At 35.9% G+C, this 10,903-nt stretch overlaps 1 long non-coding RNA gene across 3 annotated transcripts in view; it reads right to left on the bottom strand.

Moving 5' to 3' along the window:
- Positions 1-548: 548 nt before the first annotated feature.
- The window catches only part of LOC147584531 (uncharacterized), a 158,853-nt gene continuing 148,498 nt past the window's right edge, over positions 549-10,903 (bottom strand). For 2 of the 3 annotated variants that reach the window (XR_015250703.1, XR_015250704.1), the window contains one exon: positions 549-1,004. This is a non-coding gene — a long non-coding RNA (uncharacterized LOC147584531). Of the gene's footprint in view, positions 1,005-6,615; positions 10,015-10,903 lie in introns of those variants that run through there. The other variant, XR_015250705.1, reaches the window with a different exon arrangement.

Genomic DNA, 10,903 nt, shown 5'->3' with positions numbered 1-10,903 from the left:
AATTATTTGGTATTTTCTTTAATCTGGCTTATTTCACGTAGCATGATACCCTCTGGGTCCATCTATGTTGTCCACAATGGCAAATTTCATTCTTTTTTTATAGGAGACTAATATTCCATTGTGTATATATTCCTTATCTTTTCTATCCATTCATCTGCTGATAGACATTTTGATTGCCTTCATATCTTGGAAATTGTAAACAATGCTGTAGTAAACATAGGAGTGTGAATATTCTTCTAAATTAGCTGTGTATGTTTTCTATGGGCAAATGCCCACAAGCATAATTACTGGGTCATGTGGAATTTCTATTTTTAATTTTTTTTTTTTTAATTTTTTTTCAACGTTTTTATTTATTTTTGGGACAGAGAGAGACAGAGCATGAACGGGGGAGGGGCAGAGAGAGAGGGAGACACAGAATCGGAAACAGGCTCCAGGCTCTGAGCCATCAGCCCAGAGCCCGACGCGGGGCTCGAACTCACGGACCGCGAGATCGTGACCTGGCTGAAGTCGGACGCCAACCGACTGCGCCACCCAGGCGCCCCTCTATTTTTAATTTTTTGAGCACCCTCCATACTGTATGCCATAGTGGCTGCACCAATTTACATACCCACCATAACACAAATGGGTTCCTTCCATTTTTACCACATCCTCAACAATGCTTGTTTTTATTTCTTCTCTTTTTGACACAGGCCATTCAGACAGGTGTCAAGTGACATCTCACTGGGGCTTTGATTTGCATTTCCCTAATGATTACTGATGTTGACTATCTTTTCAGGTGTTTGTGGCCATTTCTAGGTTTCCTTTGAAAAACAAATATTCAGGTACTCTGTCCATTTTTTACTGGATTATTTGGGGATTTTTTTTGCTGTAGAGTTGTAGCAGTTCTTTATATACCTTCTTCCATTCAGTGGACTGCCTTTTCATTTTGTTGATAGTTTACTTTGTGCAAAAGCTTTTCAGTTTGAGGTAGTCCCAATTATTAATTTTTGCTTTGTTTCTTTTGCCTGTAAGGAAAGATCCAGAGAAGTACTGTGAAAAAGATGTAGAAGTTTACTACTTATATTTTCTTTTAGGTATTTTATGTGTTCACATGTAACATTTAGGACTTTGAGCCATTTTGAGTATGATTAAGAAAACGGTCCAGTTTTCTGGGTACCATTTATTGAAGAGAATGTCTTTTCCTGATTTTCTACCTTTATCCCCTGTGCTGTGGATAGAATGACCAGAGATGTGAGATTATTTTGGGGCTATTTTCCAATGATCTATGTGTATTTTTGTTCCAGTACCATCCTATTTTGATACCTAGAGCCTACTATTATAGTTCCAAGTCTGGGATTGTGACACCTCCAGCTTTGTTCTTCTCAGATTGCTTTGGGTAGCCTGGACAGCTTAACATTATTAATTCTTCCATTCCTTGAGCATGAGTATCTTTCCATTTATTTGTGTCATCTTCAATCCCTTTCTTCAGCATTTTATAGATTTCAGAGTACAGTTCTTTGGTCAAATTTATTCTTAGGTATTTTATTCCTTTTGATACAACTATAAATGGGATTGTTTTCTGTATACGGATTTGTATAGCTTTTCTGAATTAGTTCATTTGTCCTAATAGTTTTTTGGCAGGTCTGTTTATTTTCTATATATATTATCATCTGAAGATAGTGACAATTTCACTTGTTTCTTACCACTGTGAAAACATTTTTTTTTCTTGTCTGATTGCTGTGTCTCGGACTTCCAGTCCTTAAATGAATAAAAGTGGTGAAAGTGGACATCTTTGTTTTGTTCCTGATCTTGGAGGAGAAATCTTTAGCATTTCACCATTGAGTATGATGTCCCCTGTGGGTTTGTCATATATGGTCTTTATTATGTTAAGGGATGTTCCCTCTAAAGCCACTCTATGGAAAGTTTTTATCATGAGCAGACAGTGAATTTTGTCAAATGCTTTTTTTCTATTGACAAGTTCATATTATGTTTATTGTGCATTTTGTTAACGTGGTGTACACATTGATTTGCAAATAATGAACCATTCTTGCAACCTTGGAATAAGTCCCATGTGATTGTGGTAAACGATCCTTTTAATGTATTGTTAAACTTGACTTGCTGATACTGTGTTGAGGATTTTTGCATCTTAATCGTCAAGGAGATTAGCCTGTGATATTTTTGTGGTAGAGTTGTCTAGTTTTGGTATCAGGGTCATGCTAGCCTTCGAGGATCAACCTGTAAGCATTACTTTGAGCCTGAGAAGTATAGGTATTAACTCTTCATTAAATATTTGGTAAATCACCTGTGAAGCCATTTGATTCTAGACATTTGTTTGTTGGAAATGTTTTCATTACCAGGTCAATTTTATTACTAGCAATCAAATTTTTAAGATTTCCTATTTCTTCCTGATTCTCTTTTGGAGCATTCTAGTTTTCTATAAATTGATGCATTTCTTCTCACGTGTCTAAATTGTTTGCATTTTTTTTTTCATGGTACTCTTGTAATCCTTTTGATTAACTTCTCTTTCATTCCTAAGTTTATTTTGTTTTCCTACCCAAGTTTTAATTTAAATTCCACTTAGTTAACATTCGGTGTAATATTAGTTTCAGGTTTAGAATTTAGTGACTTATCACTTATATACAACACCTGGTTCTCATCACAAGTACCCTCCTTACTAACCATCACCTGTTTCACCCATCCTCCCTGCCCACCTCCCTCTGGTAACCATGAGTTTGTTCCCTAGGGTTAAGAATCTGTTTACTGGTCTTCCTTTCTCTTCTTTTACCAACCCTATGTACACTTGTTCTATTTTTAAATTCCACATATGCATGGAATCATGGGGTATTTATCTTTTTTTGACTTATTTCACTTAGCGTAATAACTCTGTAGCTCCATCCACATCATTTTTATCTCATTTTTTTTTGTTAATTTTTGGATGATTATTCGTTTGGGGATGAATCCTGAGAGTGCTGGAAGGCGCCCCCCCTAGAGATAGTGTTAGTATCAGGATGAGTGAGGTGATTAGGGGTGTTTTACTCCATGTTTGTGATAGGGATAATGTTGTTGTAGCAGAGCTGTGTATGAGTAGTATGAAGGTGGCTAATGTTGCTGTTATATAACCTAGGATTTTTCACAGTTATGTTGGGTTGAGTCCCCTTCATCCCCCTGATTGACTGACATGATAGCTATTGTTTGGAGTAGATTGGGATTGATGGTGGGCGAAATTTGGTAGAGGACAGATGATGATGCGATTTTTTGTCATGTTAATACAATTAGGCCTGAGGATAGGGAGATTCCTTGTTCAACTTCAGGAATTCAGAAGTGAAATGGGGCCAAGCCCAGTTTTATTGCTAAAGCAGCGGTTATTATAATCGATGCTATGGGGTTGAGACTTTTTTGATATCCTTCATTGTCCTGAATATAGGTTAACGATAATTCCTATCACTAGGAGTATGGATGTGGTTGCTTATGTTGAGAAGTATTTTGTGGATACTTCTATGGCTTATTAATTTTTTTATAAGAATGGGGATAATGGCTAGTATATTTATTTCAAAGCCAATTCAGATTATTAGTGAGAGCTTGTTACTACAATTATGGTTCCTGAGATGACAGTTTCTGTGGAATTCTGTGTCTGTTTTTGTGCCAGTACCATACTGTCTTGATGACTACAGCTTTGTAACGTAACTTGATGTCTGGAATTATGATGCCTCCAGCTTTGCTTTTCTTCTCCAAGATTGCTTTGGTTATTTGTGGTCTTTTGTGATTCTATACAAATTTTAGGATTGTATGGTCTCTGTACAAAATGCTGGTGGTTTTTGACAGGAATTGCACTAACTGTGTAGACTGCTTTGGGTATTTTAAACATTTTAACAATATTTGTTCTTCCAATTTGTGACCATGGAATATTTTCCATTTCTTTGTGTTGTCTTCAATTTCTTTTATCAGCGTTTTAAAAAGTATAGACATTTACTTCTTTGGTTAGGTTTATTCCTGGGTATTTTAAGATTTTTGGTGCAACTGTTAACGGGATCAATTCCTTTATTTTTCTGTCTGCTGCTCCATTATTTGTGTATAGAAATGCAAAAGAGTTCTGTAGGTTGATTTGGCATCCTGTGATTTTACTGAATTCATGTATCAGTTGTATAACTTTTTCTGGTGATGTCTTTTGGTTTTCCATATAGGGTATCACGTCATTTACAAATACTCAAAGTTTCACTTCTTCCTTGCCAGTTTAGATTCCTTTTATTACTTTGTATTGTCTGATGGCTATGGCTAGGACTTCCAATACAAAGTTAAATAAAAACAGTGAAAATGGACATCCCTGTCTTGTTCCTGACCATACAGGAGAACCTCTCAGGGTTGCCCCATTTATGATGATATTTGCTGTGGGTTTTTTGTATATGGCTTTTATGATGTTGAGGATTTTTTTTTTTTTTTTTTTAGCAAGAAAGGATGCTGTATTTTGTCTAATACTTTTTCTGCATCTATTGACAGGATCATATGGTTTCTATCCTTTCTTTTATTCATGTGGTGTATCACAATGATTGATTTGGTAATAATGAAATGCCCTTGGATTTATTCCAGCCCAGGAATAAATCTCACTGGATCATGGTGAATGATTCTTTTAATGTACTGTTGCATTCGGTTTGGTACTATCTTTTTGAGGATATCTGCATCCATTTTCATGAGGGATATTGACCTGTAATTCTCCTTTTTGGTGGAGTTTTTGTCTGGCTTTCATATCATGATAATTCAGGCCTCATAGAATGTGTTTGGAACATTTCCTTCCATTTCTATTTTTTTGGAATAATTCAAGAAGAGTAAGTATTAACTGATTTAAGTGTTTGGTAGAATTCATCATTGAAGCCATCTGGCCCTGCACTTTGGTTTGTTGAGAAAGTTCTGATTATTTATTCAATTTCTTTGCTGGTTATCAATATGTTCAAATTTTCTCTTACTGCTTCAGTTGTGATCATTTATGTTTCTGGATATTTATCCATTTCTCCCAGGTTGTCCAATTTGTTGTCATATAGTTTTTCATAACATTCTTTTAGAATTGTTTATATTTTTGTGGTGTTGGTTATTTCTCATCTCTCCTTCATGTTTTTATCTATTTGGGTCCTTTATCTTTTCTTTTTTTTTTTTTTTTTCTTTAAATTTTTTTTTCAACGTTTATTTATTTTTGGGACAGAGAGAGACAGAGCATGAACGGGGGAGGGGCAGAGAGAGAGGGAGACACAGAATCGGAAACAGGCTCCAGGCTCTGAGCCATCAGCCCAGAGCCCGACGCGGGGCTCGAACTCATGGACCGCGAGATCGTGACCTGGCTGAAGTCGGATGCTCAACCGACTGCGCCACCCAGGCGCCCCTATCTTTTCTTTTTCAAATTCTGCCTAGGAGGTTATCAGTTTTATTAATTTTTTCCAAGAAACAACTCCTGGTTTCATTGATCTGTTCTATTGTTTTTTTAGTTTCTCTATCATTTATTTTCGCTCTAATCTTTATTATTTCCCTTCTTGCTGGCTTTAGGCTTCATTTGTTGTTTCTTTTATAGTTCCTTTAGGTGTTTAGGACAGGTTGTTAGAGATTTTTTTTTTTTTTTTTTTTTTTTTTTTATACTTCTTGAGGTAGTTCTGTATTGCTATATACTTTCCTCTTAAAACTACTTTTGCTGCAACCCAAAGGTTTGGGACTGTGGTGTTTTCATTTGCTTCCATATATATTTTTACTTCTTTTTTGATTTCCTGGTTGACCCATTCATTGTTTAGTAGTACATTGTTTGACTGCCATGTATTTATAGTCCTTCCAGATTTCTTCTTGTGGTTGGCTTCAGTTTCATAGCATTTTGATCTCATGCATGGTATGATTTCAATCTTTTTGAACGTTTTGATGATTTGTGACCTAGTATGTGATCGATTCTGGAGAATGTCCCATGTACATTTTAAAAGAATGTGTATTCTGCTTCATGATGAAAGTTCTGAATATGTCTGTCATGTCCATCTGGTCCAGGAAGTCATTCAAAACTATTGTTTCCTTGTTGATTTTCTGCTTAGTGCTTACATTAATGGACACATCATCTGTGTTAAATTCCCCTAGAATATTATTATCAAAAAGTTTCTTTGTGTTTGTTATTGTTTTATATATTTGGCTGCCCACATGTTGGATTCATAAATATTTACAACTGTTAGAACTTCTTGTTGGATGGTTCCCTTTATTATTATATATTGTCCATCATCATCTCTTGTTACAGATTTTGGTTTAAAATCTAGGTTGTCTGTGGCCCCTGGGTAGCTCAGTTGATTGTATGACTCTTGGTTTTGACCCAGGACATGATCTCAGGTCCATGAGATCAAGCCCTGTGTCGGGCTCTGTGCTGGGTATAGAGCCTGCTTAAGATTCTTTCTTTCTTTCTCCCTCTGTCCCTCCCTTTCTCTCCCTCTATAGCTTGTGTTCTTTTTCTCTCTCAAATAGAGTAGAATAGAATCTATTTTATCTGATATAAGTATTATGACTCTGGCTTTGTTTTGATTTCCGTTTGCAGGATAAATGTTTCTTATCCCCTCACTTTCTATCTGAAAGTGCCCTGAAGTCTAAAATCATTCTCTTAAAGGCAGCATATCAGTAGGTCTTTGGGTTTTTGTTTTGTTTGAGTTTTGGTTTTTTTTTTTTTTTTTAATCGATTCTGACATCCTAAGTCTTCATGAGAGGGTTTAGTCCACTTACATTCTGAGTAATTATGTGTGTGTGTGTGTGTGTATGTATGTGTGTAACAAAAGTGCCATTGTGTTACTTGTTTTGTCACAATTTCTGGAGATTTTCCCTGATCCTTTCTTGTCTTTGTCCCTTTGGTCTTTCCTTTTCATTCAAAGAGTTCCTTTTAATATTATTTCTTGCAGGGTTGGTTTAGTGGTCATGTACTCCTTTAGTTTTTGTTTGGGAAACTCTTAATCTCTACTTCTTTTCTGATTACTAGCCTTGCTGGATAGTGTATTCTTGGCTGCAGATTTTGTACCATTCAGCATGTTGAATATATCATGCCACTACCTTCTGACTTGCCAAGTTTCTGTGGAGGGATCTATAGCTAGCCTTATTGTTCTTCCCTTTTAAGTTAAAGACTGCTTTTAAGATTTTTTTCTTTCTCACTACATTTTGCAAATCTAATTACAATAAGTCTTGGTGTTGTCCTGCTTTTGTTGATTTTGATGGGAGTTCTCTGTTTCCCCTGGATTTGTGTCTGTTTCCTTCTCTAGATTAGGAAAGCTTTTAACTTTGATTTCTTCAAATAAATTTTCTGCCCCCTTCTCTCTCTTCTTCTTCTTCTTCTGGGACTCCTATAATACAAATGTTATTATGTTTGGTGAAGTCATTGAGTTCCCGAAGGCTATTTTTGTGTTCCATAATTCTTCTTTGTCTCTTTTGTTCACCTATGTAATCTTCTGTTTCATTTATGCATTCCTCTGTTTTAACCATACTTATGTACACTGCATTCAGTCTGTTTCAAATCTCACTTTATTTTTCACTTCTGAATTTTTAAAATTTTTTACCTATGCCATAAGGGCCTCCCTTAAGACTTCCATTCTCTTCTCAAACCCAATGAGTATCCTTACAATTATGGCTTTAACTCTCCATCAGGCATATTACTTATCTCTCTTTCAATTAGATCTCTGGCTGTAACCTTATCTTGTTTCATGCACCATGAATGCCACAGTATTAGCACTTTGACTAAGTCTCTGTCTTCTTTTCTGTGTTAGAAAAGCCTGTTATGTTTCCTGCTCCTAAGAGTAAGGGCTTCATCATTTCTGATATTATTTTAATCTTTTCTCTTTTTTTCCTAATCAATTTTGTAAACATTTTGCAATATTTTATTAGTTGTGTAAGTATTTTAAAGTCTCAGCTATTAGTTTTATTGATCTTCTGAAATTTCTATAGGCTTTATTTCTACTAGGATATTTCTTATTTCCTTTATTCTACTAACTTTGGATATTATTTGTTCTTCTTTTTTCCAATTCTTTTAGGTGTAATGTTAGATTGTGTATTTGAAAATTTTCTTATTTCCTGAGGCAAGCCCAAATCCCCATAAACTTCCCTCTTAGAACTCTGATAATGTCAAAGGGTTGGAACTGATGTTTCCATTTTCATTTGTGTTCAGGTATTGAGTTCCTCTTTGATTCTTTCATTGATACATTGGTTTCTTGATGCATGTTGTTTAGCTTCCACGTATTAGTATCTTTTTTTTTCTTAAAATTGATTTCTAGTTTCATACTATTATAGTTTGAAATTATACAGATATGATTTCAAACTTCTGAAGTTTACTGAGACTTCTTTTGTGGCCTGGATTGTGTCTACATCACAGGGAAATGTTTCCTGTGGTTTGCTGTTTTGGGATGGAACATTCGGTATATAGGTGTTAAAGTACATCTGTCCTAATGCGTGGCTCAAAGCTACTTTTTTTTTTCCTTACTGATTTTCTTTCTCGATGGTCCATGCATTGATGTGAGGTGTTAAAGTCCTTTACTATTGTATTATTGCAATGTTTCCCTTTATAACTGTTAATATGTGATTTATATATTTAGAAGCTATTATAGTGGGTTCACAGGTATTTACCATTGTATGTTCTGGTTGCATCGATAACTTTATCATTATGGAATGCCCTTCTTTATGTCCTATTAGAGTCTACTTAAAATCTAGTCTGATATAAGTAATGCTAGCCAATCTTTTGTTTTGTTTTCCTTCCATTTGCATGGAATACTTCTTCCATTACTTTACTTTTAGTCTGTATGTCTTTAGGTCTGTAGCAAATCTCTTGTAGACAGCACATAGATGAGCCTTGTTCTTTCATCCATTCATTAATCTTATGTCTTTTCATTGGAGCACATAGTCCACTTACATTTAAAATAATTATTGATAGGTAGTACTTATTCCCATTTTGTTGATCGACTGTTTTCATAGTTCTCTTTTCCTTTCTTCTTCTACTGATCTACTTCCCTTGAGATAGTCTCTTTGGCATCATGTTTAGATTCCTTTATTTTTTGTGTATCTATTTTAGATTTTTGGTTTGTGGTATCCATGACATTCATAGGTAACATCCTATGTATATAGTAGTGTTTATTAAGTGGATGGTAGCTTAAGTAAGAACACATTTTAAAAGCACATTTTTATTTGCAAATCAATGTTTTATGATGTGATGTTATTTTTTTACATCTTTTAAATTGTGTATCCCTTGACTAATTTTTATAGATGTAATTGATTTTACTACTGTCGTCTTTTAAACTTCATAGTAGCTTTAAAAATGATTGATCTACTACCTTTACTGTGTGTATGCTTTTACAAGTTAATTTTTTTCCTTTCATAATTTTTCTTCTAATTATGGCTTTTTCTTTTCTGCTTAAAAGATCCCCTTTAATATTTTTTGTAACATCAATTTAGTGGTAATTGACTCCTTTAACTTTTGTTTGTCTGGGACACTCTTTATTTCTCCTTTAATCTTGAATGATAACCTTGAGCCATAGGGTATTCTGGGTTGTAGGGATTTTCTCCCCCTTAGCTACTTGCAAGCCAGAAAGGAGAGGCATGATATATTCAATGTTTCTCCTGAAAATCCTGCTGATAGTCTTATGGATTTTCCTTCTATGTAATTCTTTCCTTTTCTCTTGCTACTTGTAACATTCTCTCTTTAATTTTTGCTGTTATAATTACAGAATTATTTAGCTTCGTATTGTTTGGATCTGCTTCCTGGATGTCTGTTCATTTGCCCAGATTAGGGAGATTTTTCAGCCATTATTTATTCAAATAAGCTTTATGCTTCTTTCTCTCTCTCTTCTTCTGGGAACCCCTATATAGCGCCAACAAACGTTAGGATGCTTGATGTTGGGTACAGAGGTCTTTTAACCTATCCTTTTTTTTTCTTCTTGCTGTTCACTCTGGTTACTCTCCACTATTCTTTTAGATTGCTGATCCGTTCTTCTGCATCCTCTAGTCGACTGTTCATCCAGTCTTCTCTCAAGTCTCGTGAGTATGTACACGACCATTTTTAAGCTTTTTAACAGATAGATTAGGAAAGAACCAAAAGAAACAGAAATAACCAGAGTTTTGTCTTGTTCTTGTTCCTGTGTACTAAGTCTCCTAGTCTTGGAAGTATTGACGTTAGGTGGAAGTATAATGTAGTGCCCAGCAGTGCAATCCCCCATGGTTATCAGAATCAGGTGTTCTAGGGGCATCCCCTCCTGTGAGGTGTATGCACCCTCCTATTATGGCTGGGCTGTGACTGTTTGCAAGTGCACTGGCCAGCAGGGCTTGCCCCCCAGTTAAGTGCCTGAGAGGCCTGGCTACAGGGGCTTTGGGAGCACTTGTGGCTGAGGAAAGACCTCAGCCTGGCTGTTTGCAGTGACTCGGTGCAAAGACTTTAGGTGTGTTGATCGGAATATCCTCCCCCCCACACACACACTTTCTCAAAGCAGAAGTTGCTTGAGAAAGGCAGCAATAACTGGGGGGTTTCAAGACTCAACTATGTCTGCCTGGCAGGTGTGTTAGGTGGGGCAGGTTCAGGGGGGAGTACTAGGGCAGGGCATGCCTGTTAGCAAAATAAATGAAGAGTGTCACAATTAGTTCCTACAAGTGTCCAACCACCTAGGCTGGAGGGCAAGAGCAATTGGAGAGAGAAAAGATCCCTCTCCCTCCAGCACATAACAAATCTCCATGATCTTTCAAACCTTTTCTTTGGTGCTGGGTCACAGACTAAGTGACATAGCATACTCGTTCTTTATGAGCCAAGAATCATTTTACTATAACATTCTGGTTCTCTTGGACTCAAACCTTTCTAATTTTCAAAAGTCCTAGAGATGATAACTACTAATTAAAAAAAAAAAAAAAACATTTTAGGGGTCATCTTCCTACTGCAGGGTCCCATGGCTGGGGGTACTCAATG

This window comes from Puma concolor, chromosome A1 (assembly GCF_028749965.1).
Source record: "Puma concolor isolate L17-30 chromosome A1, mPumCon1.1.hap2, whole genome shotgun sequence".
Lineage (NCBI taxonomy): Eukaryota > Metazoa > Chordata > Mammalia > Carnivora > Felidae > Puma > Puma concolor.
This window is presented reverse-complemented; position numbering and strand designations above follow the sequence as displayed.